Source organism: Aythya fuligula, chromosome 10 (genome assembly GCF_009819795.1).
Source record: "Aythya fuligula isolate bAytFul2 chromosome 10, bAytFul2.pri, whole genome shotgun sequence".
NCBI lineage: Eukaryota > Metazoa > Chordata > Aves > Anseriformes > Anatidae > Aythya > Aythya fuligula.
In genome coordinates this window covers 320,868-348,209 of record NC_045568.1, presented here as the reverse complement: position 1 = coordinate 348,209, position 27,342 = coordinate 320,868, and the positions used below count along the sequence as shown (strand labels likewise).

The window sequence follows — 27,342 nt, the reverse complement described above, 5'->3', positions numbered from 1 at the left end:
ATAGAGAAAAGTGGAGCTAATTCTTCACGTTACATACAATTTTCAAGTTATACACGATGGAAATATTTGCTACAAGACACTGCTGCTAAGAAAGTTTCTCAGACACAAGTTTCTGGCTACTGAAACAGTATTTTGGGAAACACGATGACAGGCTCTTTCCATTTCATACTCTTCCACAGCAGTCCACTGTTGACCTCCACTAGAGATTGGATACTAGGCTAGACCAATCATTGCTGTGGGCCCCTCGCTTTCCATTTTTCATAAGATATGAAAATATTTTTTTTTATTTTTTCCAGAGGATTATTTGTCTTAGTTGAATGTTTCTGAAGCTACACACAGCTATTTCATTCATACGAATGTATGTTCATTTTTGCAAGTGTTTGGCAGGATGTTTACAGGACATACCTCTTTTGTACACAATCTCCTACTGGTGGACAGTTTCTCCTTACATTTCAATCACATCAAAACACCAATACATATGCACAGGTTACAATAGCCAGAACTTCCTGAGAACACCGCAGCTGCTGTCTAATCATTGAAGCCCAAGAAGCCTTGATTTCAAATACTATCTGTGTATGGTTTTTTGTTTGTTTGTTTGTTTGTTTTATGTATGCATATGCTAAAACCATTTTAAAAATCAGCTTCACTTAGATGAGGAAAAGCGCCTTCAGGGCATGCCCTCGAACCATTTTAGTCCTGTAACATGCCTCACAGCATAAAGAGTACTTCACACAGGACAGGAGTGTACTGGTTTGGAGACTCAATGAACCTGAGTTTATAAATATATAAAAGAAAGTGCAGAGAGAAAAATCCTGCCTTTTTTCCAATTAATCAGGCCAGTGCACTTCAGCTTAACTAAGCATTCTTGAGAAACAAGAGAAAAGACTATATTCCTCTATTAAGAGGAATACGATTTTTTAACTGCTAGAAATAGGCAGTACTGATGAATTTCAGAGTAACTTACACCTAAAAGACTATAGCTTCTATAAACATCTAAAATAGGATTCATTAGAGACTTTGCATGTTTGTCTACTCTACTAGAAGAGCATAACTACTTTTTTAGAACTGAAGTTTGGATTCATTGATGCACCTAACTTTCTAAGTATCATATTATCTGATGGAATTACACAACAGTGCAATTTCAAAAAAATCTCTCACAGAATATCCAGAACAGGCTTGTGAGATTTTGTTTGTTTGTTTTCTGATATATATATAATTTTTACTTAGGAACCACGCTGTTTGGTAATTCTGGTAATCCCTGCTCAAGTAAGGTACCCACCACTGTTGACCTGGTTCAGGACTAAAGTTCACTGTTGAAGTTGTTCCGTGATTGTCTAGTTCACACCAATGCTTTTAACCAGTTTCCCCATACATTCAAAAACAAATATTGAAGTAACTATTGCAAAAGCATCTGTCTGTATGACAAAGTCCTTTGGACCATTTAAGTTTTAGAACACAAATTATCCAAAATACAATAGCAAAAGAGGAAAAAAAAAAAAAAAAACGGTTCCTTCTAGATAACGGTTAAAAAGCCATTATGCTAAGCAGCAGCAAAAGTAACTAAAATATTTAATCTAATCTAAATATTTAGATAAGGAAAATCCAAATGGAGCAAAGCATCTTTAACCATGGAAGTCATGGGCTTTAAGGAGTTCAATGGAACAGAAAATCATTAATTAAAGTTGAACACAGCCTAAGGAATAAAACACACAAATAGATTGTTTAAAGTTCAGGGTTGGTGTTTTTGTTGTCTTGTTTAAGTTTTGTTTCAACATGATCTTTGCCAAAATTTTTCCAACTGCCTTTGGGCAGAAATGCAGAATCTGTAATTAAACAGAAATATTTTGAGATGTCTACACCCAGATCTCAATTGCTGTCTTCCTCCTGATATGCTAATGTGACTGCTTTCCCTATTAAAAGACAAAATCTGTTTTGATGAGCTGTTAAAAAAAGATTAGATAAATGCAATCAATTTTTGATGAAATATTCATATTCCAATAGACTCAATGTCTGTCTCTGCTTTTCTTCCCCCACCCAACTTAACACACCCCTTTGCTTTTTTTTTTTTGTCTGCATTTGACTGTCAAGCCTAAAAAATAGCCTAGCCTTAGTTGCAATAATTCATTCTATTTCTTCTTTTAATTATAACTATTAATGCTAAAAGAGAAACACTACTAACTGTGTTTCTCCCATGATTCATATTTGTGGGAGCTTTTTTCACCCATTTTGGATGATTTTGAAATATATATTATGCACCTAGACACATATTTCACCAAGAACACAGCTCTGTGATATGTTCCCAGAAGGTCTAAGTAGCAAGAAAAAAATTTAATCAAAGGCATAATGCTTTGAAAAATAAAACTATTATCACCATCATCTTCAGATACACTATATTATCAACTCTTGGTGTTGTTTGTGTTTTGGTTTGGTTTTTAAATAAAGAACAATAAACAGTTCTTGACACAATTTTGGCTAAGTGTGCATACTACTTGGCTTGTATTGTTTCTGAAAGTTTTACCCATTGTAAAAGCCTGAATTAAGTGAAATATTGTAAGCACATTTCAAGAAAAGAAATCTCAGTAGCTTGCACTCCATGGAATATTCTTTGAGTACGGGTATCTGTCATATGTGCACCCACCATTAGTATGTGTTTTCACCAAAAAAATAAAAATAAACAAACAACATAAAGCCACTGCTTACAAGAGGTACAATTTCACTAACAGTATTCAGATAAAAGTTACTATTTCATAAAATTACCAGTGAAAGTAAGCCAAGCTAATGCTGTACACACACCGTTCTGCACTTATTGAACGTTTCTGAAGCCTCTCTTCAATGTACTCTAATATAACTTCAGAGTGATCATTAGGAATCTTTCCTTTCAGAAAGAAAACAACAAACAACCACATCCTGGAAAAAAAGGGCAATTTTTTCAAGTAGCCATTTTCACTAAACATCATGGGTTCAACTCTGCTTAGGAGCTCAAACAACTGTGATACAGTAGTTAGAAAGCATATAAACTGCAAGATAAAGGGTACTTATCCGGCAGTTGCACAGCTATTCATGACACTGCAATTTCCTCATTGCAAATACAGACTGTACACACAGTAGTGAGAGCAACAATTTTCTAGGTGATAAATACTTGAAAGAGACCACTTGATTAAACACATCAGAGACCACTTGATTAAACACATTATATAAAAATATAATTACAGGATAAATGATTACCATTAAAAATGTCCTCTCAAAAAACACAGCTGTAATTTTTCCAGGTAGAGACTTTATCATGCAAAGATCAATGTAGAACAAAGAACATATCTCAGGGGAACATCTGACATTACAAAATTGAAGCCCAAACTTCTATTCCATCTAGACTCTCCATTTAAAGACTATCTTTCATATGGCCCTTATTTGTGCAGCTTATGGAGTAACAAGAGGAGGAAGAAGTTAAACACGTATGTTTCCTCACTGTTATTGTGGCCTCTGCTTTGGGATTTGCAGCCAAGAGGTCCTGAACTATTCCCCGAGTTTTGTCAAATGAAATGAAAAATAAGAGTCTTCATTGTCCTCCACGGTGGATGATTGCTACTTTGAAAAAGTACCACCTTTATGTCTAAGTACATTCATGTGGAACTGATGAATAGAGAGACGTGATTACCATACAGAACATCATAGATGCATTGTTACATAAACACACGTTTGGTCAGCCATCCACAGGCTTTCAAAGTAAAACATGCATAAATTGTTGGAGCTTTTTCTTATTAATACAGAACAATTTGGCAGTGGGAGACAAGCATGAAGATTTGCCAATTTTGGGAGGTTTGGATTTTATTTATTTATTTATGGGGGGGTGGTTTTTGTTTGGTTTGTTCTTTCTCCCCCCCCCCCCCCTCTAACTTCATGTAATTTGCTTACTACAGAAAGTATTGTGCAGTTAAAGGATGCCTTCTAACAATTGCATTTGCACTGAAACAAAACTTCATGGAAACAGAATTTTTCCCTAGGAAGATGGTAAGTCATTTTTAAAGCTGCCTCGGTTTCATATCCCAGACTGTTAGGGTGCCTCCTGCTGACGATGGCCCACCAAGACAATGAGGAAGGACTCACTCATGCCTCTCCACCCTGCTACCACACACAAAGCACAAACTAATTCCTAACTGCGTGGGCCCTCTGGAGGGAACACATAGGGTGTGGTGAGGCTGGATAAAATGACCCTTCATGAGTTACACTTGTAAGGAGGTACTTGGTTGAGCTTGTCTTCCTACACGGCCCTACACAGAGATGGGAAGGATCGCACTGGCTGTCAGTGGGGATTTTTAAAGAATCTAAAGAATCTTTAAATTTTTAAAGACAGTAAAGAAGTCAAGTTCTGTATTAGTGGCCCTGAGTGGAAGAGCGTCCTTTCCTAAAATTTTACAACAGAAGAGGCATTATACAAGGAAGAAATTGCTGGGAATTACTTGTATGGTGTTTAAATAGGATTAAATGTAATTTAAATATTTTGTTTAAATTACAGGCACTGGGGGAGCTGAAATCTCTCTCCAGAGCACCCTCCTGGCTGGAGAATTAAGTAACAAATTTCTTCAAAGAACAGCATTGTCCCTAATACAAAGTATTTATCAAGACATTACAATAGTGGTCTTTTTTGTTTGATTGATTAAATTTTATTACAACAACATTTATATCATATAAATAACTCAATATTTAACTTCAGGGAAGAAAGCATTTTCTAATATTTCTCTGTATGCGTGTTTGTGTACTTTAGATATGGACAAGAAGAAAATGAAGAAAGGATTAACTATTAAGAATAACAGCAATTTTCCCCGCTCTAATTGATTTCACATGTAATACTGGCTAAAAGCCACTTATTATGTCCCTCCAACTGCAAGATGTAAAGCAAAGTCTGGGGTTAATACAGTATATTAGACCACATTATGTAACAATTGGAAAAAAAATCAGAAGAGCTTTCATGTATTCGTGACCTACAGGTTAGAAATAAAAGCAGCAAAACATAAGACCGTTTTAAGTCCTCCTCTCCTATCCATTTACTTGTCTAGAAACACAAACGTTAAATCCAATTATACCATTCATTTGCCCAGTTTGACACACGCTTTGCCACACTGACATGTTAGTATGATTCTCTGCATTCCTTAGAAGTTACCTGAGTTAGCCATTTTCACAAAGATTTTGATTTCTATGACTTTTGGAATACATTTTTGCTTTGGGAAGGGCAGTACTCAAGATGCAAACTCTGAAAGTGCTGACAATGGACATGATTTTACAGCATGAATGAGATTAATTAACAATTAGTGACTTGCAGCAACAAGAAACACTGACTTTCGTTTGCCAGGTTTCTTTGCTGTGGATTTACCAAGCATGGGTTCCTGCACCATGACAAAAGCACCAGAACACTTTTAAAGGCAAATGGAAGGAAAGTGCATAGATGCCAATGGGGACAGGGCAGGGAAAGAGCTACTTTTTTTCCTCCTAATAGCAGTGAACTATTAGCTCAGCTTACGTTGTTTCATGAAGTCATACCCAACGAATACTGTCCGTGTTTCTGGTTTTGGACCAACATTTTGGAGTAGAAGCTTTTTTCTTTTTTAATATTTTTTAAACAGACCCACCTACTAATTTCGATAACAACTGTGCATGGTTACTCATCTTCTACTCAGTTATTTTTGCCAATTTGTGTATCATAAAATTAAGAGAACATCTGTGTTTCTTAAATACAACTTTCAAAGACCAGCCGTAAGGCTGACTTCATATTCTGAGCATGATGTACCCTTTTCTAGATCATAGCCAAGGAGATGCTAGCAATATTTTTAGACTGAAAGTTAAGCAACTTATAATTCTTTGATACAGATTATAAGACATCCAAGGGAAAGAATTATGTTGGTCAAGCAAAACAGGGGGGAGACTATCAAGTGCTTTACAAACAGCCTGATAACTACAATAGAGCAATCTTGAACCTGCCATCTGCTAAAGCATAATACTCCATGACAATTCAGTAGATAAAACCTCCACACTTGATCCTGAAGAGTTTCACAGTTCACACAATGCCTTACCATTCCAATTATCACAGTGATGACCCAAAATGTGTGTTCTAATACTGGTGTCCATTGATCATTTCTAGAATGTTCCATTTTCATCTGCTATGACCCATATACAAAAATATACAAAAAATAAAACAATAAAAGATGAACACACACACACACACAAATCATCTCTCACCCTCATTCTCTCTATATGAGGGGGGGAGCAAAACTATGGGATAACTTCAAAAAGAAGCGTCCTTGCAAAACTGATAATGCATCAGCAAAGGATGGAAGCAGCCTACTGCCAGCACTGCTGCAAAGCTGCGTGGCCTTAGCCATGATGTGTTGTTAGCAACAATGTGACTCGTGTTTAAAAGATGCTTGAAAGAGGGCATAACATCTCAGACACCAACAACTCACACCAGGACAGAACTTCTTTGTTCATAGCCCCTAACCAAGAATCAGGGAGTGAAGAAGCCACTTTCAGGCACGTTTTACTTCGAGTTACAACAAGGCTTTTCTTAAGGTGGCAAAGTGCTATCTTCCCAAGGGAAAATATGATGAAGTCATCCACACTGATCAAAAGTTACTATAAATACTCTCAGCTGAAACACAGAAATAAGACAAATAGTTACACTGAATACTTCATCCTTAGCTCATGAATGCTATTTATAATTTCTGAAGGCTATCTCCCCTCTGGTCAACTTGTTATTCCCAAAGCACCATCTGGCAAAAGATCAAGTGCATTCTACTTTTAAGTGACCTCCATTACCCAACCTGCAGCCATGAGCCGCCGTGAGGTGTGCCACTTGCCAACAACTATGAGTTTCAGACAGGCCCCTGACTACCGTAGTTAACTCAGCCCCTGATATAGCAGTGAGAGTCAATAATTAAAAATGGAAAGCAACATTGAAAGTAATTCCAACCACCACTGATAAAGTGATAGCAAGCTAAGGATGAGAGTTGGCATCCTAGCCAAGAGAGGAGCAAGAGTGACCCACTTCAGTAACAGAACAATTTGTGGGATTGGGATAAATCATTTACCTGACCTTTCAAAGTCTTTTTAGTTTCTGCTTGATGCAAAATAGAAGTCGCTGGAGCAATACAAAGAGAAACATAGGATAATCAAAGTGACCACCTAGGAAAATTACTTTTGCAGTAACATTTGCCTGTATATGTGGATGCAAAACTGTTGTTTGTTAATGTCGGTGTAGTGGGTTTACGTGGCAAGGTTTTGGTAGCAGGGGGCTATAGGGGTGGTTTCTGTGAGAAAGATCTAGAAGCTGCCCCATGTTTGGGAAGGGCCCCATTGTTTTCCAGATCTGAGCCAATAAGTGATGTTGTTTGCGCCTCTGTGAGAGCATATTTAAGACAGGGAAAAAAACGCTGTGCCAGACAGCAGCCGGGAGTGAGAGAACAGCCTTGCAGGTGCCAAGGTCAGTGTAGAGGGAGGGGGAGAGGTGCTCCAGGCGCCGGAGCAGAAGTCCCCTGCGGCCTGTGGTGAGGACCATGGTGGAGCAGGATGTCCCCCTGCAGCCCATGGAGTACCACGGTGGAGCAGGGTTCCATGCTGCAGCCCGTGGAGGAGACCACGGTGGAGCAGGTGGCCCTGCACCGATGGAGGCTGCCGCCTGTGGAAGACCCCTGCCGGAGCAGGTTCCGGGCCGGACCTGTAGCCCGTGGAGAGGAGCCCACGCAGGAGCAGGTGACCTGGCAGGAGCTGCTGCCCGTAGGGGAGCCAGGTTGGAGCAGTTTTCTCCTGAGGGATGGACCCCGTGGTATGGACCCATATCTGGAGCAGTTCTGGAAGAGCTGCTGCCTGTGGGAAGCCCACGCCGGATCAGTTCATCAAGGACTGCATCCCGTGGGTGGGACCCCACAGCACAGGGGACGAGAGTGACCGAGAAGGAGAGGCAGAGAAGAAGTGCTGTAGACTGACCATAACCCCCATTCCCCCGTTCCCCTGCGCCGCTCGGGGGGAGGAGGTGGAAGAGAGTGGATGGGGGGGAAGGTGCTTTTGGTTTGCTTTTTCCTTTGTTTTCTCACTTCTCTCGCTTGTTAGTAATAGGCAATAAATCTTACTATCTCCTTATGCCGAGTCTGTTTTGCCCGTTACAATAATTATTGCATGATTTTCTCGTCCTTATCTCAACCCTTGAGCCCTTTTCACATATTTTCTCCCCATTCCTCTTTGAGGAGGGGGAGTGAGAGCGCGGCTGTGGTGGAGCTCGGCTGCCCACTCGAGCGGAACCACGACCGCCGGGAAAAATATTGTTGCAATAATCATAATGCAACATAGGAGAATCCTGAAGGAGAATTTTAGCTTTGTAAAAAACAAAGGCCAGAAAACAATGGTAATGTGTAGAAATAAAGTGTAAGATTAGACATAGGGTAGATAAAAAGACCCACTTCCTTTGAGTTAAGTATGATGCCATTTCCATTAAAGAACACAGCAAAATAATTTTAGAAGAGATGGTATTGTGGTATTAGATTAATTCTTGTATCTGAATTTTACGTGTAGTAATACATAACAAGTAATAGATGGGTAGAAAATTTTGTTTTGAAGGCTATGCCTTAAGAATATCACACTAGCAAACAATACAGAGCACTGAGCACAGCAGAGTTCCCAGAATCTTTTTATCTTTTTTTTTTTTTTTTTTTTTTTTTTTTTTTAAGTAGAGCTGCATGTGATCTTGAAATAAGATATCGTAGGAGGAAGTTACTATGCCATCGTGTATGAGTTCCAGACTACTACAGAATAGAACAAGACCATGCAGCATCTCTCAGTGACATAATTTGCTGTAGTTGTAATGGCTTGCAAGCACTTAACTCTTTTTTGGGTCTTGTTACCTTAAAAGACAATAAAAATATATATGTATATATTTATGTCCAGACAATAGAAAAAAAAACATTTTGATTTTGTTATATATTTTAAGACCTAAAGTGAGAGACAGGAGAGGGGCAAACCATGAAAAAGAAATCCTGCCCACACTGAAATCCAAGGAAATATATTCCCAGAGCTCCAAGCTGGAGATAGTTCACCCATATCAGAAAAACACTACATTGATACAATTTAAGGTAATTTGAGTAGAAGCAACTTAAAGTGAGTTAGAGATATTGATACCAGAATATCAATAGCTCTAAATTAGAATATCAGAATATCAATAGAAGCCATCTTATTGACTTAAAACAAGCTAAATTACTGTTAGGAGTAATAATAATAATAATAATAATAATAATAATAATAATAATAATAATAAACATTGCACAAGAAGGGGGGTAAAAATACAACTTGTAATCATCCAGAAATGGTAATGTAAAATGAAGCAAAAATATCGTGTTGCATATAAAAGCTGAAAGAATTATAGGGAAGTAAAAGGTACTGGAGGGGTAAAACCAAACAAAAATGTATTTTTTTTTTTCCAGGCTGAGGGATACCAGGCTTTTTTTTTTTTTTTTTTTTTTACAATGATAATTTTTGATTAGAAACATGATTTAATTCCATTGCCCTCATATTTTCCTTATCCCAGATATAATAGTTAAATAATGAAATGTGAAAATGAAGTGCCAAACAATTAGGAGATAAAGCAAGAGCAGAGTGCTGCCATGCCAACTTACTGCATTGAAGTAGGAGAAGAACTACTAATCCTGCTGTCCTACTTCAAGCACAGTGTCTGGTACAGGTGTTCTCAGGGTGCTCTATGAACCCTCCTTGAATTCTCCGCTCCATTCTTCCTTCGAACAAGGATAGTTCAGAGCACAGACTGGGTACTCAAGGTGACCTAAGGCACTTACAAAGAAAATCCTCAATGAAAACACCTAAATGCTTAAGTCATATGAAATGTCCAGCCATTGCATTGATGAATCAACATTGAAAAGATGAAAGAACAGCTTCATAAAAGTATAGACCAACAATAAAGATCGGAATGCACTTCATATCTGGAACAGAAGAGCAGGTATTTTATTACATACGGTTCTCTGGAATTTGATGGAGTTGTTTTTGCACAAACATTTAGACTACCTGCTTCTGTTTGTAATTGCTTCCTCCAAATCTGGTCTTTGTATTAAATAAAGGATACCTATCCTCCCCAAATGATTGGAGCATCACCACAGTAAGAATCTATCCATTTTGTCGGGTCAGGAAGTTACATTTCTTTTAGTACATGCTATCTAACAGCAGATGTGCGTTAAATTGTGTTGCTGCAGGATATATTGACTACATCACAGGAAGAAGCCAAACAGCTGAAATAAGAAGTTACAAAGACCTTTTCAAACATGAGAAGTCTCCCTGATCACTATGAAACTAAATCACATGTCTGATATTACTTGCACATACGGAAAAGATTTACTGCCTGGTTACATACAGTAACCAGGTTACATACAGTAACCAGGCAGTAAATGTGCTTCTAGTCTCATGCCCTATAACAGTACACTTGTTTCACAACTGCTACTTACTCTACTGGTTTCCTTTGCTGTATATTTAGAAATCTGCAATATATATATTGAAGGCAATTATGATTCCAGTATTTCCTTAAGATTCAACAGGTTTTACAGTAGTTTCAAGTAGTCTTAATGACTAGATGGTGGGCTGTTGTTTTTTTTGTATGTTTGTTTGGGGTTTTGTTTGTTTTATTTTGTTTGGTTTGGTTTCTAATCATTGCCTCTCTCTTCTAATCATGCTCTCTCTCAGCAGCTTCAACATTTGAGCTTCAATGCTCTCAATTAGTCTCTCATCTGACACTTCAGTCAGAACTGCCGTATCCCAGAACCTTCAGGAAGGTGCAATGCAATCAATACATCACACTTAGGTCAATTTTTACATTTATACCCAGACTATTAGAAAGAAGTTTTGAGTGTGATATTGCCAATTTTCCAGAAATAATGGTAATAAAGGGAAACACAATGAATAAACTACTACAGAGGGAAATAAATATTCCTAGCAAAAAGGGAAAGCAGAAAGTCTTAAGCACTAATGAACCTTTCCTGATTCCATTTCTGGTATTTAGAGATCAATACTGGCCAAAGTAATTCAACAGTTCATTTGGTATTGAGGGGGAAAAAAAAAAGAAAATGACAACAACAACAAAAACACCTACAGCATCGAACAGTGACTCTAGTTTAAAAAAAAAAAAAAAAAAAAAAGGAGAAAAAAAGCAAATGCAAAAGAAGCTCCTCAGAAATAATATAGTTAGAGTTGAGATTCTACTACAAGCATTTTGTTAAATGTTTGTGTCCATATGTGAAGCATTTCTGAATATTTATGACTACAGTTTTTTCTACTATATTCAGTTCTTATAGGATGAGGATTACGCCTTGTTTGTGAAACTAGGTGGAAATTCTTAATGGTGCGTTTCAGGAAGCATGCGTCTGTTTTTTCATCCTGTTCCTTCCTAAACTTGCTAAAGTTGGCCCCAAAAATATATCAGAAAATAACTAGAGGGTGAGAGGGGTGAGTGGAAAAACTTTAAAGACACCTTGTCTTAATTAAATCTAAAAGCGTTACTTCTTCCTGTTCAACTTAGTAACGTATGGCTTTGGCATATCACACCTGACTGGGGTCAGGGGATGCAACAGCACAGAATAGGTTCATATTCCAGCTGCCACCTGTAATTGGCAGCCTGGAATTAATTAATGAAGTGGAACCAACACAAACTTCAGTGCAGCATGAAATTAAACACGCCAAGCAGTATAGAAAAAAAAAAAAAAAACAACCTGCTGCTTTTTCGATACTCCTTTACTGCTATAAAAAGTAGAAAGGTAAAACAGTTAAGCCAAGTGCAAACCTAACAAATGTAAGCAATGCCTGTGGTAGTTATTTGTATTATTTGGGTCTCTCACTCAGCTGCTAAGCTATTACTTGAACAAACAGGTACAGAAAGAATAGTTACCCAACCTCATAAAGACATTTATCAGTCTTTGACATTTTTAGTCATTTTGGTCTTACAATTATTTTAAATAACTTATCTAAAGCCAGACCACGGGGCTGCTACAAGAAGTCTCAGCTGGAAGCTGTCTGATCACAGCATCAGCATCTCAGCCCTGATTCAGCCGGACAGCCAGGGCAGGAATCCAGCCAGCCCTGTACACACACCAACCCCTGACAGGAATGCCATTGCTGTAATCTTTCTGCCTGATCAGCAATTAGCATTCAGCACGAGCCACCTTTCTGTAGGTGAGGCAAGATATTTGACTTCTGTATTTTAAAGAACAATCTTGGAGTACAGACCAAAAAAAAAAAAGTTATTTTTGCAGCATTTTCTTCCACTTATTTTTGCTTTAAATAACAGCAGATCTTATAAGAATATTTCTAGTATCCTGGAAAGAGTCTCAACGCAAGGTGTCCCTTTTTATTTCCTTCCTTTTTTTCCTCATCTTAATTCAATAGATATCAGAGAACTTCTGCTGTACCTTTTAGATTGTTTCTCTTGAATTAAGCTTCTTTTCTTGACAAAGCTTCTTTTCTCTTCCACGTTCTCTACAAACTTCTTATATTACTCCTATAAAGCAGTAAAGCATGTCTCCTAGTTCGGGCAAGGATAATTTCAAACCAAATAAAAAAAAGATGAGTTCAGGATGGAAGTCATATCTGGAATAAATATTAGAATTTTCACATTCCTCGTTTTGAGTTTTCTGTTCCAGATGCTTGAATGTTTTTTTTGTTCCTAAAAAATCAAACAGTGGAAGATTTACCTTATCAGCAGCTTAATGAGATGTCCATCACAAACAGCATCCAAATGGCTCCTGTTCTCCCAGCATGGCCTGCATCTTTATGCCTCTCTATCTGGGAGCTCTTAAGTATACACTTCTGAATATCTACTGCAAAGCAGTGGAGAATTCCTTCACAAATGAGACACATTTGAAAAAGATTAGTGCAAATTACTTTTGTAAATTTATAGCTACATCACAGAAACAGCTATCAGAACCTGTGTGCCAGTGACTGCTGCTTATAGCGGAACTTGTGCTGATTTAGAGTTTCACAGAGTTGTTGTTGATTCAGTTTTGCCATGTTATAGAATCATAAAATCATTTAAGTTGGAAAAGACCTTTAAGATCAGCCTAATAGAGCCAAGTCCATGCCCACATATTTCTTGAATACCTCCAGGGATGAGGACTCCACCAGCTCCCTGGGCAGCCCATTCCAATACATAACAATTCTACCCATAAAAAAATTCTACCCGCTATCCAATCTAAGCCTCTCCTCGTACAACTTGAGGCTATTGCCTCATGTCCTCTCATGTCCTGTCACTTGTCATCTGAGAAAAGAGAACAACACCCTCCATGCCACAACCTCCTTCCTCACAATTGCAGAGAGCCTCCCCTCAGCCTGCTTTTTTCCAGACTGATCAAATCCTATTCCCTCAGCTGCTCCTCATCTGTCCTGTTTTCTAGTCCATTCACCAACTTTCTTGCTCTTCTCTGAACACATTCCAGAATCCCCATGCCCTGCTTGTAGCGAGAAGCCCAAAACCAAACACAGAAATTGAGGTGTGGCCTCACCAGTGCCAACAACAGGGGGATGAGCACTCCCCCAGCCCAGCTGGACCCACCAATTCTGATACAGACCAGGGTGCTATTGGCCTTCTTGGCCAGCTGGACACACTGCTGGCTCAAGTTCAGCCAGCTGTCAACCAGCACCCCCAGGTCCTTTTCTGCTGGGCAACTTTCTAGACACTCTTCCCCAAGCCTGTAATCCTGCAAGCGGTTGCAGTGACCCAAGTGCAGCACCCAGCATTCAGCCCTGTCGAATGTCATGCTACTGGATACGGCCCATCAGACCAGCCTGTCCAGACCTCTCTGCAGAGCCCTCCTGCCCTCAGCAGATAACAGAACTACCCAGCCTGGTGTCAGCTGCAAACTTACTGAGGTTTACTTACTTAATCAATCCCCTCATCAAGGGGGAACAAGTCATTCAAGTATTTTCATGTGATGCCACTCCAAAATCATTGGTGCAAGCTTTGCTGGCTCAACCTCCCTTCTCTATTAGGCAGTGACAGTAAACTGAGAACAATAAATGGTTCCTTTGTTACCTTGACAGTCCCCAAGGAAAAGACCTAGTTGTTCCACACAGAAAATGCCACATGGAAGAGCTATAACATTTTGGCTTTTCTAAGTAATCTTTCTTCTGTTAAAGGATTGTGTTGCTATTAATGATGATTCCTTCCCACTTCCATTTCCTGTTTGTTCACCCAATGCAAAATTTTAACTCACTTCTTTCGAGTTACTTTTAAGAACTGGGAAGTTATGCAAGTGTGAGGAATGTTTTAACAATTTGTGTCCATAAAGAACAATTCTGTTTGAATCCTGTCTGCCTCTGGGCCCTGCACTGGCACTTCAATTCTTGAACCTCAGCTGCAGTGTGTCCCAGTCTCCCCCTCATTCTAGTCAATTTATCACTCCTTAAATTTATGAACCTGTTTGCTTTTGTTATTCCGGACTTCTATTTCTAACACTGCTATAGATGTGTCTGTGAATGGCTGGGGAAGAATGTTTTAATTACTCGTGAAGCTGTTTGTGTTTGATGTCTGGGAGTTTCAGAACAACTGATAACAACTAGTGACTGTTATGGGATACTATGCGGATCTTTGGTATCTGGTTAGGGGGGCCGAGAGATTAAGAGGAAGGAGAAAGAAGCTGAAGGACGGCTGGGAGACAAGTCTTGAAGAGAATGTTCTATAAACTTGGTATGGTGCCAAGTAAGTACAAAGGGGGAGAGGAAGACTACGAGCCTTCAGCATGAAAGACCCCTAGAGACCCCCAGAAGAGACCCCAGAGGAGACTGCGCATGCTCCAGTAGGAGGGACTGCACCCCGGAAGCTAATTATAATAATCTATTTTTTTTTAGAAGTAGTAATGAATATGTATTAGTCTAGGAGCATAAAAATCAGCTGCTTGATGTAACTGGTGTGCGTCCTGGTGGAGCGGAGACTCCCGGTGCACCCAGCGCTGTTTGCTTACCTCTATTCCTTTATATTCTTTTAATAAATCCTATTTTTTTTATTTAATCCTAATTTGAATCCTGAGCCATTTATAACACAAGCAATAATAAAACATGGCTTTGCTTCATTACCTGTGTGACTACCCGCAGATACCAGATGAACTGCTGCTGTACAAAGGTACAGGATCTACCAAATCTTCCTTTCTCACTTACACACAGCTTCACATTTTGGCATAACCTCAAGAACCAGATTAAAAGAAAAATCCAAACACTGCTGAATGTATCAATTCTTTGCTTCTTACACTAAGGTCACTAAGAGGAAACTGGAAGATGAGGTTTACCAGTAAATCCATCCTGCATTTGTATATTTAAATCTTTGTGGTCTGCTTAATGTTGAGAACTGTTTTTTGTGTGTTTTTTGTTTGTTTTTTTAAGATGCCTTCATCCACATCTCTCATCTGTAGCTTTTTAGCCTACTTAAAGAGTGAACACCACAGAGAGGAAGTTATTTTAATGAATACAAGAAATGATAAATGTGAGTAAATACATCTAGCAAGAGATGTATCATTACTTAACTAATGGTAGAAAAATTATTAAAATGTTGACACTAGTTATGTTTTCTACTAATGTAAATAAAGACCATTAAAGACAGATAAGGACAGTAAGAACCAGAGTACAGCTATGCTATTTGCTACTAAAGGGATTACTTTGGAAACTATAATAAAGAAATAAATAACATTTTTCCCAAGAAGTATCACCATAAATTCCTGAGAATTTAGACAAGATCTGCCACTTATGCATCTAATGCCATTTTTGACCCAAGATGCAGGTAGCATCCTACTTTATTGGTCTTATTTTTCCATTAAAAAAAGTAATCATATAATTTAAATGCTCTACCTGAAAGAACCTGCATTAATAAGCAGTTAAAGTCTTGAATATCATTTAAATAATCTTTTTATACCTACAATAAGAAATATATATTGATTTTATGTGAAATTACTTCATATTTGACAGTTTTACGACATATACAGTATCTACATATATACTAGGCTACCTGCAAACTCAAATAGAAAGGCAAAATTGAACAAATAGATTATAAAATCCAACTGCTAACATTTTTGCCTCTACACTTAATAGCAAGAAAGGCAGAAGAAAGGCATTTTTACCAAGCCTAATTGTTTCATGACAATAACCAATAATAGGAAAGCTAGATCCATCACTGCAAATTAATCCGTGCTGAACAAAGCTGGAGAAATTGCATAGGAATTAATCAGGTTAATAAGCTGAGATAATGTTACAAAACTCCTCTGCAAAAACTATCAACAGCTTACAAAAAGTAGGACACTTTATAAGACAGACAAAGATCTTGACATATAAAATGCTCCTGATTTTGTGAACACTGACAATGTGAATGCCATAGCTTGACGCCACTTTTTCAGAAATAACTGGAGCAAAGAAAATCTGTGAGATACTCCCTTTTACATGAGATTTAAGAGTGCTAATCATTTTATAACTGCTGGATAACAAAGATTGCATGAACATATAAGGCTTGTCTTATTTTTAATCAAGAAAAAAAATAGAAAATTCCATTATTTTCAATACTATGAAAATGTCCAAACCCATGTCTCTGAAAAATGCTCATGTACCGAGCATTTTCTTAGGATTATGCTATAGTGGGGTTCTGATCACCACAATTATTTTTGTCCCTTCCCATTTCCTTCCCAGTTGTGCTTATTTTACCCATTTGCAATGACTACAGGGTAACATAAGAGAAGGCAGGGACCGGCACTCAGGGATTCACCAAGAGGGTTTCTGGTGTGAGCAGTGGCAGCTGAGGAGCCAGCCCAAGCTCGGTTTGTGGCTCATGCCAACCTTGCAGAAGCTTCTCAGGACAGCTCAAGGCTGCAGGGCTGCCACCATCTCCAGGAGCTGCAGCTGAAGTTGCCCTAACTCACAAGTGAGAAAGCTCAGAATCCCCAAGCTAACTTTTACCAGGAATTAAGGCACTAAATTCCTTGAGAAATCTCTAATTTCTTAGCATCGCTAAGTTAAAATAAACCCATCAGCATTCTATAATCAGTGAAAAGAAGCCACAGAATGGGTAAGTGAAAAACCATGTTCTTACAAGAAATGCCTTGCAACTCCAGATAGATACAAACCCATCCTCCAAGTCAGTTTGTTGGCCAATTTCACACAGATGTAGTCAGCACGTTCATGTGGACAGAAAAAATGAGCATAACATTATGCTATTCCTGGTAAGAGGTTCTACCCTAATAGAAAAAATGTCTTCAAGCATGAAAATACACAAGCTACCTGAATTCAGAGCAAATTTCACACAGCACACAGGAAGCCCTTGTGTTATTCTAAGACATGACACACAACAAAAAGTCACAGGGGGAACATAATCAACATGTATCAAATGCAAGTAAGAAACAACAGAATGAGAACAATGACTCACTGAAATAACACAATGCATACAATAAATACCAACCTGCATACAACAATGCTCAGAAAGCTGTCAGATTTATGCCCCAGAATTAACACAATTATTTTAATTACAAATCAACCACGCTAACTTTCATATAAGATATGAAACTTCATCCAGCTACTCTGCATTACTTACAAATGCTTTCAGAATTTAACTAACCCATTAATAACTCACTATTAGTTATAACCAATACTAGTCACATACTGTCACAGAATGCTTCAGCTTTCAGAAAAAAATCCAGTCACACTTTGCCCCCTGCTAAGCCGCACCCTGCTTACAACAGCCTATTCCAAACACATTACTAACCACCTTTCACAACAATAACCAACACTTCAGACCAAAAAATCTGATATATATCTATATATCTATGTACACACACTGTCAGATATACACTGACAGATTTGACACAGAGATCTGTAAGTAATAACTAAGAGGGTATGGTTATTAAACTCAGTCAGGGTCCCCGTACGTTGAATGAAATTAAAGGTTTCTGGCAGAAATTCTATTAAATTCATGTGAAGAAGAAGAAATTTACAGCTAACGGGCCTGTATTTGTTTAGTTAATTACTGCACTTCTGGAGGACTGCAATTCATTTCATTTACCTTCAAAGCTCTTCACTAATGTTTACAGAACAGTCACAACTATGCACCGTCACTCTTAACCAAGGTTATATATTTAAGCTCCAATTATCAGACCTTTCCATTTGCACATATCATAATTCAAAGCTACCAAAGATAAGTAAATGAGATCTGCTGAAATTGAACGTACTCAAAAAAGACCACAAAGAACTTGCAGTTTTCCCATTTCCTTGAAGAACTAGCTTATCACACAGCAAAAGCAAAATTGTGCAGTTAAATAGAATTTTAAAGAGATCAATTGTAATTCTGTTATATATACTCTTTGTATTTATCTACATAGCTTACATACGTAGCTTACAGTTATAGCTTACATATCTACATAGCTTACAGTTACAGCAATACCAAAAATTCTGGTTTTATTTAATACACATTCTTGAAGCTTTAATAATCAATTACATACCCAAACAACAGCAGTAAGCCATTATAACTTGCCTCAACTTTTCAGTAATATGCAGCTGATACAGAATAAGCTAAATATTAAAAACAACAACCTATGTTTTATTCTGCTTATTAATCAGGAAGGTAATTAAGCCACTTATGCTGTAATATAGTTCAAGCCCTATATGTATTAAAATGAAGTTTGTTCTAAATACATGACAATGACTTTTTTTTTAAATAAACATGGTAAGGTAATGTGGAAAGGAAAATTATAAAATTATAACAGTTTTATGAGGAAATACAGAAAAATCCAACATACTTAAGGAAAAAAATAGTGGAATATTGCCTTCTGAACATTGGCTATCATATGTTATTTTCAGTTATTGTAACATTTCAATGTTACTGAATTACATTTTTAGAAAACCAAATCAGAAGTCAATTACTTGACAGAAGTCAAGTTAAAATTAAGTAGAACCACTAAGCATATATTTATATATATTATACTTTAAATATATTAAGTTACCAACAGTCACATTTGGAAATTAAATGCTTCAGCACCTTTGCAAATTATATACAAATACATGCATCCATCAGTACCTTAGCATCTTTTTTAAAAAATGGCACAGAGTTCTACAGAGTGCAAAGGAATACCTTTGACAGCTAACCTGCTTGCAGCCCAGGCAAATTGATCTTTAAAGAGACTGCAATTCAGTTCCCAGTTCTATCAAGTGGTCACTACAGAAGCCAGGTTACTGAGACAAATCAGGTGAATCTCTCCTCCATTAAGAGATTAAGCTATAAGAGGCACACAAAACTCACAGGGCAATCTCTAACATCAGTGGAAAGCAAATGTATGTAATTTAAATAACATTTTTAATGTACAAAAATGGCAGGTGTCTTAGCATTTCTTAAGACAAAGTCAAATAATCCTTGCAGTATTGGTTTGCTTGTGAGCAGCAGTCAAAAATACCACCTAGACCCTTATACAACCATTGCCTTCACAATTAACAGAGTAACAAAGTATAGACTTTCTAAGCCAACTAATGACAAGATAGGAGATAGAGTGTAGAGAAAGTAAATGAAACAATCTTCCAGCGTAGCAGGAGATCTGGATTTGACCTTGCAAATCAAATTTAGAACCGAATGAAGACCTCTTGTATGAACCTTGCAGGTTCACGTTAACATTACTGTATTTTCTACTGATTATTTTCATAGCTATCTAAATGAACAAGTTCAAGTAACTATAAAGATCTTAGAAGTTACCACTGGAGATGTTCTGTCCCTGTACAAGAAGGATGATTTTATGGCAGACTGGTGCTCAGAATAAGCTTGAAAATTCAGTCTAATCTTAAAGTCTTTGTTTGTTTCTTTTCCCATTTTAAGGCAGACTTGTAGGGTAACATATACATATACATGTATATTTTATTTATGTATTTTATTTATGTATTTTATTTATGTATTTTATTTATGTATTTTATTTATGTATTTTATTTATGTATTTTATTTATGTATTTTATTTATGTATTTTATTTATGTATTTTATTTATGTATTTTATTTATGTATTTTATTTATTTTATGTATTATATTTATATATATTATACTTGTATATACATGTATATATGTATACATGTATTGTAACATATACATGTTATGTATATGATAAGCTCACTGCAGATTAGGTCTAAAACTGACTAAATTATCTTACCTTCCTGTATGTCAGTGGCTGTAGCTTAACAATCAAGAGTATTGCTGTGTGTATGTACATGTATATGTAAGTATGTATGCAGGTATGTATACGCACTGTGTGTGTTTTCATTCTCCTTTTTTCATTTTCATTCATCAGTGGAGCTGACACACTAATATTTTACTGAGAAACACATTCTCACAGTTCTAAACAGTAACATTATTTTTTGTTAAATACTCTTGGAGCATTTCCAAACACTTGTTGGGCTTCTACTCACTGGGAACTTTCCCCATCCTCCTTGCTGCTTTCCATCCTGTAGCTAAGGAAACAGGGTTGAGTTGCATAACAAAGTGAGTCAGCAGCTGCAGGCAGATATCCTTCCACTGTCCAGATTACATAGCTACAGTAACACACACAAGTTAGTGGGAATTTTACCAATACTCTGCAATTAGGACTTTTTCCTGAGGTCTGAGATCCTCAAGTATGTTTGACATTAGTGTTGACAAAGGGCTAAAAAGGTCATTGATAAAAAACACAAATCTTGGAATAAAAATTTCAGTGAGTGCTTTGTATTTCAAGCTTTTTTAACCAGGATCTTTGTTTACATTTATCAATCTTGAAGTAATGCTGGCAATACAGATTGTATCATGTAAGCACATAAAGGCTGTTATTAGCAACCATTTACATACTAGTTCTGCAGTGATGGACTTGGAATCATAACAGATAAGCTGAACAAGCATTAAAAACAGTATTTTGTGGGGGAAGCGAGACTATCATACCTGACATGTACAGGACTATAGCGTAAGTGACATAAAATGATCACAACGCTAGTTAAGAACATAACTGTAACAGACTGTGCAGATCTGAGTAATGAAGTTGAAAAAGACACTGAATGCAGAAAAGATCAGTGACAGGTTACAAGGAAGGAAGTGATGCTACTGAGCCTACAAATGAGGAACTGGGGTGGAGAGCTGGAATTTTCAGTCTTAAAATACAGAGAAATCCTTACTTTGTAACAACACTAGATGAAAAGAGCAAAGGAGCTTAAGTTAGAAAAAGAAACATTTGGATTAGTTAGGAGGAGAGTCATATTAAAGATAGTGAAGCTCTACGTTAGACTACCTTCAGAAGCTGTAGAAGTTTCTAACAAACCAAGAGGAATACCTGCCATGAAGAGCTTCACTGTCATTTAATTCATCAATTGAGAAGGAAGGATGGGGAAAATGGCCTCAAGAGGTCTACCCTAGCCCTAGGATTTTATAGGGGCAGAGTTGTAGATTTATGTATAAATGTAATTTCATGTTGTAGTTGGTAACTTAAAATCACAGCCAAAATGTAGTCGGCATTACAGAAAATTGCGGACTAAGATATACAGCCACACTGATTTAACGAAATCCTCACGTGACCTCTCTTCAAGACTTCAATAAGCACCGGGCTATATCACAATTTCAAATGCTTCCAGCAGCTGTTTGAGGAAGAATGAGCCATCCTTTCCCTCTTCAATGTGGTAAGTACAGGTAGGCTGTTACAGTCAAAAGTATAACACAACTTGGAAATGTTCAGCGCTGGTTAAAGGGCATATACAACACACCATTTATACAGAACCTTTTTTTTCTTACAAATTCTGTCTACATGGTCCATATTATATATGTAGAATAAAACGCAGTTACCATTGATGATGTATAAAATTTAATTTAAAAAAAAGATTATATTTATCCCTATGGAACCAACATCAATTTTTATTTTCACTGCCAGGTAAACAAGCCACAAAACTACAACAACTCTGTTTTCTTGATTCAATTTCATTATGAAAATGTAACTACATCTCTGCAAATCTGCATCAAGTCAATCAATACACATGCAATTCATTTCATAACAGATACCCAACTTCATAGCTGTCAATAACATCTGGCTAATTTCTGTTCACAAATGCTCCTGATTTTGCCATGTTGAAAACAAGCAAACATCAAGTCTGGTTCTATAATCTGAAAGTAATTTAAATTGAATTCAAACTTCAATTGCCAGTTTTCATTACAGAGGAATATCATAGAGGAAAACAGCATCATTCAAGAAAATAGCAATCAGTTTATCAAATTACTACACTGCAATGTAATATGAATGATACTGGCAAATTGTACAACCCTACTAACCACCTTCTGCCTATATAGTCACTGTACTGAAGATGACCTAGGATACAAAGATAGTAAAGGAAATTAATCATAAACTCACTGTCTGTGTATCATATACAGAGTAGCTGCTGTAGCTCGAGAAGTGCTGGGCTGCAGTTTAGGTAGATGTGGCCTAAAGGGCTCATAAGAACTTGCCACAAGCTGCATGAGCTGAGCACAAACTGCGAGGCTCAGTTAGGGCCCTCAGTTAATAACCAGGCAGCCAGCCTGAACTGAACCGCATCTACGCTACTGTTAAAATCCACACTGATTATTTTCAATCTGATTGAATCAGAGATATAAATAGGGTGGTGTTTGTAGATTTCTAAAAATAATCATTTTTTGTACTTCTTGAAGTTCCTTTTAGTCTCCCGCATTTTTCAGTCAGGAAATTTTCTGTGGTTTGGAGCAAAGATTCAAACTGAACGCATCTTTTGGATGAAGTATTTCTGGTTTGGGGAAAAACCTTAGTTAATTTTTCTCTCCTTTCTCTTTACAGTCAAAAGAAGGAGAAAATGCATGACCATGGCTGATCTCACCAAAAAACAGTAAATCTAAGAACTGGTATAAGCTCTCTCCAGTTTCATACCACAAATCCTCCACAGCTCCCAAGACTTGATCACAATTTAAGATTTGATCAGCAATTAAAATAGATGGCAAAAGTGATGACTTTTTTCTGAAGAGCATCCTTGGATTACTTTGAGAGATTTCACAGTGCCTGTCTTTTGCTCCACGGTTATGCGTCTTTTCAGCTTATGAACTCTGGTACTCTGCACGTCTCATCAGAAATATATATATATATATATATATATATGTATATATATATTAAAAGAAGAATTGTTTTCTAGAAACCAACAATTTCCACACAAAATCTTCCTTTATTTTTCCCTTAAAGAATACACTGAATGTCCAATTTGAATGACAAGAACTGCACAACAATAAAGAATCTCAAAGCAGAGGAAAAGGCATGCACAATAAATTGAACTTATCTTTTCTTTTTTTTTTTTTTTTTCCCTTCACTCAGGCATTTCTATTTTTTATTTTTTATTTTTGGTTTGTTTGTTTATTGCATCTTTATGTACCTATCAATCATCCTTCACTCTGGAATTTGTGCTGATATTTTTCATCTACTGTTGCACGTCTCAGCAGTACAACAACTTGTTTAGTCTAACTTTGTCAAGACCATAAATAGCAAGTGGACATGTTCCATTTATTCCACTTCAGACATACATCTATTAATGCAGCTTCTGACTTCCAAAGATTTCGCAGGAAGAGGAGAGAAAGAACTAAAAAGGAGAATACTAGGAAAGGATACCAGAAGTCCTTTAACTGTACCATGAGGTCAGAAGCACAAATTTTTGCATTCTTGCTGGAACAACAACAATAACAAAAAGAATCTCTCAGCAACCTCCTTGAAGTCTATACCTGTACTTTCCCTCTGCAGTATCTTCCCTTTGCCAAAAAATCATGTTTCACAAAGTATCAGTGCAAGATTCAGCTGACCTCTCATCATGTTTTCTCTTTAAAAGAGGATCCACATCTCAAAAGTATAGAAGGAGATCAAAATAACTCACAGATGGATCTGCCAAAATTTGGGCAGAATGGATCCTACCACTGAAGTCCAAACCATTTTTAACTGAAGTAGGGCAGAGTCGTAATGAATTTGCCAAATATATTAATTAGCCAAAGCTAATGTCTTTTTTTTTTTTTTTGTGGTGGAAAAAATAAACACATATGAGAGAACAATTTCCCCAGGGTCAGCAGGGACAATTACTCCAGTGGGGCCTCTGCACTGTAGGTAAGGCTGTTTGTATTCAGTGTACATAAATTTAAATAGAAATAAGCAAATAGATTTTAGTCACAGTAAGATATTATGATTTGAGTTAAACCTTAAAGAAAGGTAGTACTTCATTTTAGATAACTATAGATCAGCTTTGATTTTTAGAATCTAGGTGATTTTGTATAATTTTTTACACAGTTTTTATAATTTATAATTTTTTACACAGTTCCCATTTGCACAGGTGTGCCTAAAGACAGTTTGCTCTATGTTCATGCAGTATGTGGCACATTGCATAGACAGATTTGCATTGAAGATGTCTAACTTCATCACACATTGGTTATCTTCACCAGAATTATCTGCAAGGTTTACTGGAACAATTACCCAAACTCTGAGAAGTTGTTCACATAAATGAAGAGTAACCGTATTGCAACACTACGCAGGAAGTCTGAGATCATTCCAGAATGGGGGGCATGGGGGAGAAGAATGCAGCATAACTGGCATTTTATACATTTTTCCAACGGAGCGCTCGTAGGCCATGGTTAATGATAAATAGCAAGAGGATAAGGAAACATGGCCTTAAGGTAAATAACATTACAAGCACTCCAAATAATAACACCAGCAGACAGAGTCTAGCCCATACCAATCATATGATGGATTAATAATGGATTAAGACCAGTCACTTTATTATAAAGTCTGAACACAGATGGAATACTGACCATCTATGCAATAGAGCAATATTAGAAGTCATGCATAATTCAAGCACATTGTATACATCTTACTGGGCAAGCTGAATGCCTTTTCTACTGTGAACATAAAACACAGCAGAGTTTAATAGAAATAAAAAGACCCTGATACAATATATATTTTAATTATCTCAACTTTGATAAGCTGATGCAAATGTAATCCCCTTTAAGCTTTTCAAAGCTACCTTACCATACCTTAATTATAAACTCAATAGTATTTGATTGCTAAGTTTAATTAGGTCAAAGAATGTTTTAGTTATATTGACTCTCAAATACATAACAAATGTTCACTCAGCACTAAAAGCAATTAAAATTAATCAACTCTGATCTAATGTATGTAAATCGTGCTTAAATCAAGATATGTTTTTGTTCATAGTTTATATTGGAGCATACTTTATTAACTTGCAAATTGACAGATGATCATTAAGATTTCTACAGTTCCAAATACACTAAGTTAACATTTGAAAGAATTTTATTTTCAGTAATAAATGTTATATATAACCCAAATAAATAACTCTTCTGAGGCTTTATATGAAAATGTTTTACTTACCTAGTTCATCATGCATCTGTTGTGCGTTCCTTCTTGATATGACAAGAAAACAGAAGCAACTTCCTTGAGCTTACAACAAATGCTGCTTACTACTAATAGCAGAATACTGCACAGCATTGTCCTTTTTCTTCTCCTGAATGGCATTTTGCTTAAGTAGGTGCAATTTTATTTGGAAAAGTGCAAGTGCTGCATTAGGTTTTTTTTACCAGGTTATTGCTCTAGATACCTCCTGAGTTACTTGTGGTTTTACGGAGTTGAGACTCATGGTATCATCTATTATCATTACAAAATTTTTTCTTCTTCTTCCTCAGTTATCCACTTTGCAACAGCAATTAAAAATATATTGTTTTTAGCCATCTTGCTGACTGTTCTACATAAAAACCTTCAGACAACAAGGTTCATCGCTGCTTCACTTAGTATAACGTACTAACTACATGCAGCAGTCCAAAATTTGTTTTCCCAAAGAGCACTCAGCTACAGGAAGTAAGTAGTCATGCTGTTTCCATGTAAGACGCAGAAGAACTGGCTGCCTGATCCTGACTGAGGAACATAAGGATTTGCATTCCTCCAGCAACAGACCTGGCTCAAAGAGGATTGCACAGACTGAAGACCTATGTTTCAAAGGCTGGATCTTAGAAAAGAATAAAAATGACAGCAGCAACAAGGATTGAAAGCACAGACAGAAAAATCTGGAAATTGAATCTCTAAATTTAAGTAAGGAGAGACATCCTACCAGCACAAGTAGAAATACAGAGAATTGAGGAGCTGTAGTTCGCTGTTTTAAAGATGAGAAAATACTGGCTGTGTATGACCTTGAAAACTGTTTCCCTTTATCTGACACTCCAAGCTATCATAGATTATCTATAAAATTTAAAATTTGTATAAGAGATATTAACTATATATCTGTAAATCAATACACATATGCAAATCACTCTAGAACATATCACTACTTTAAGAGCACAGCATGCAACACTATAGGTTGAGTCAACTGTGTAAGCTGAATACAAAGTAAGCCTGTCTGTGGAGGTCAGCATGAACAAAACCACACTGGATAACATTTTCCTTTAAAAACAGACTTCAGACTGTGTTACATTCATACATTCATGCATTTGACAGCCCTCACAGTCTGCTGGTCACATCTGTCACAAGTTATCACTAACTGTTTGACATTGAGGGGATTTACAAATCCAAGTCTTTAAGCTGGCAATAAAATGAGCCAAGACCAACCAGCCAGTTTAATAAGCCAGTTGATAAACTCCCAAGTCATCAATACGAGTCCAGATCACTAAACAAATACAAAGATTATTTAATGTGCTTAAGTTACCAGTCCCAGTCCTGAGTCAGCAAAGCTCCAACCAGTATTTCCTGTGAAAGTAAATTCTGTCATGACCGATTTCTCTTGAAAAGACAGGTGTGTCTGGCCATGGTCAGTCATAAAAACATTTTATATCTATATTTTAAAAAGATTGCAGCCAGATGATGAGGTAAATTGGCAGGAGACCTAGCCATCTCAACATGTATGTTGCTTTGTGGAGCAACTCTAGTCTTTAAACAGTTAACACCCTCTCTTTTTCCTATCCCCCACCTCTCCTGGACAAAGGTGTTGAACAAATGCATTTACACAAATTAGAAACTTCAGAGAGAGTCAAGAATTGCCACATCTTTCCATTGTCAAGCACCAAAGGCAAGCAGTGAAGAAAACCCTCATGAACAAGAACAAAGCATGAGGAACGTCCTGGAGGCAAGGCACTGAGGCAGGGCAGCAGTAAGTGTGCCACATGACTGGCAGCACTTCACTGACTCAGCAGCTCGCTGAGGTGAGCTGCGAGAAGCAAATGGGAGTCGTTCGCCTAATTATGTAAGCTAGGAAGCATGTTGTACAGGAAAGTCTAATATGCTTATTTGAAAAAAAAACACATATATATTGATTTTATCACAGAG

General features: G+C 37.1%; 1 protein-coding gene across 2 annotated transcripts in view; it reads right to left on the bottom strand.

Moving 5' to 3' along the window:
* ARHGEF3 (Rho guanine nucleotide exchange factor 3) overlaps positions 1-27,342 on the bottom strand; it is a 132,132-nt gene that overhangs the window by 31,212 nt on the left and 73,578 nt on the right. The gene's annotated exons all lie outside the window — the stretch shown is intronic.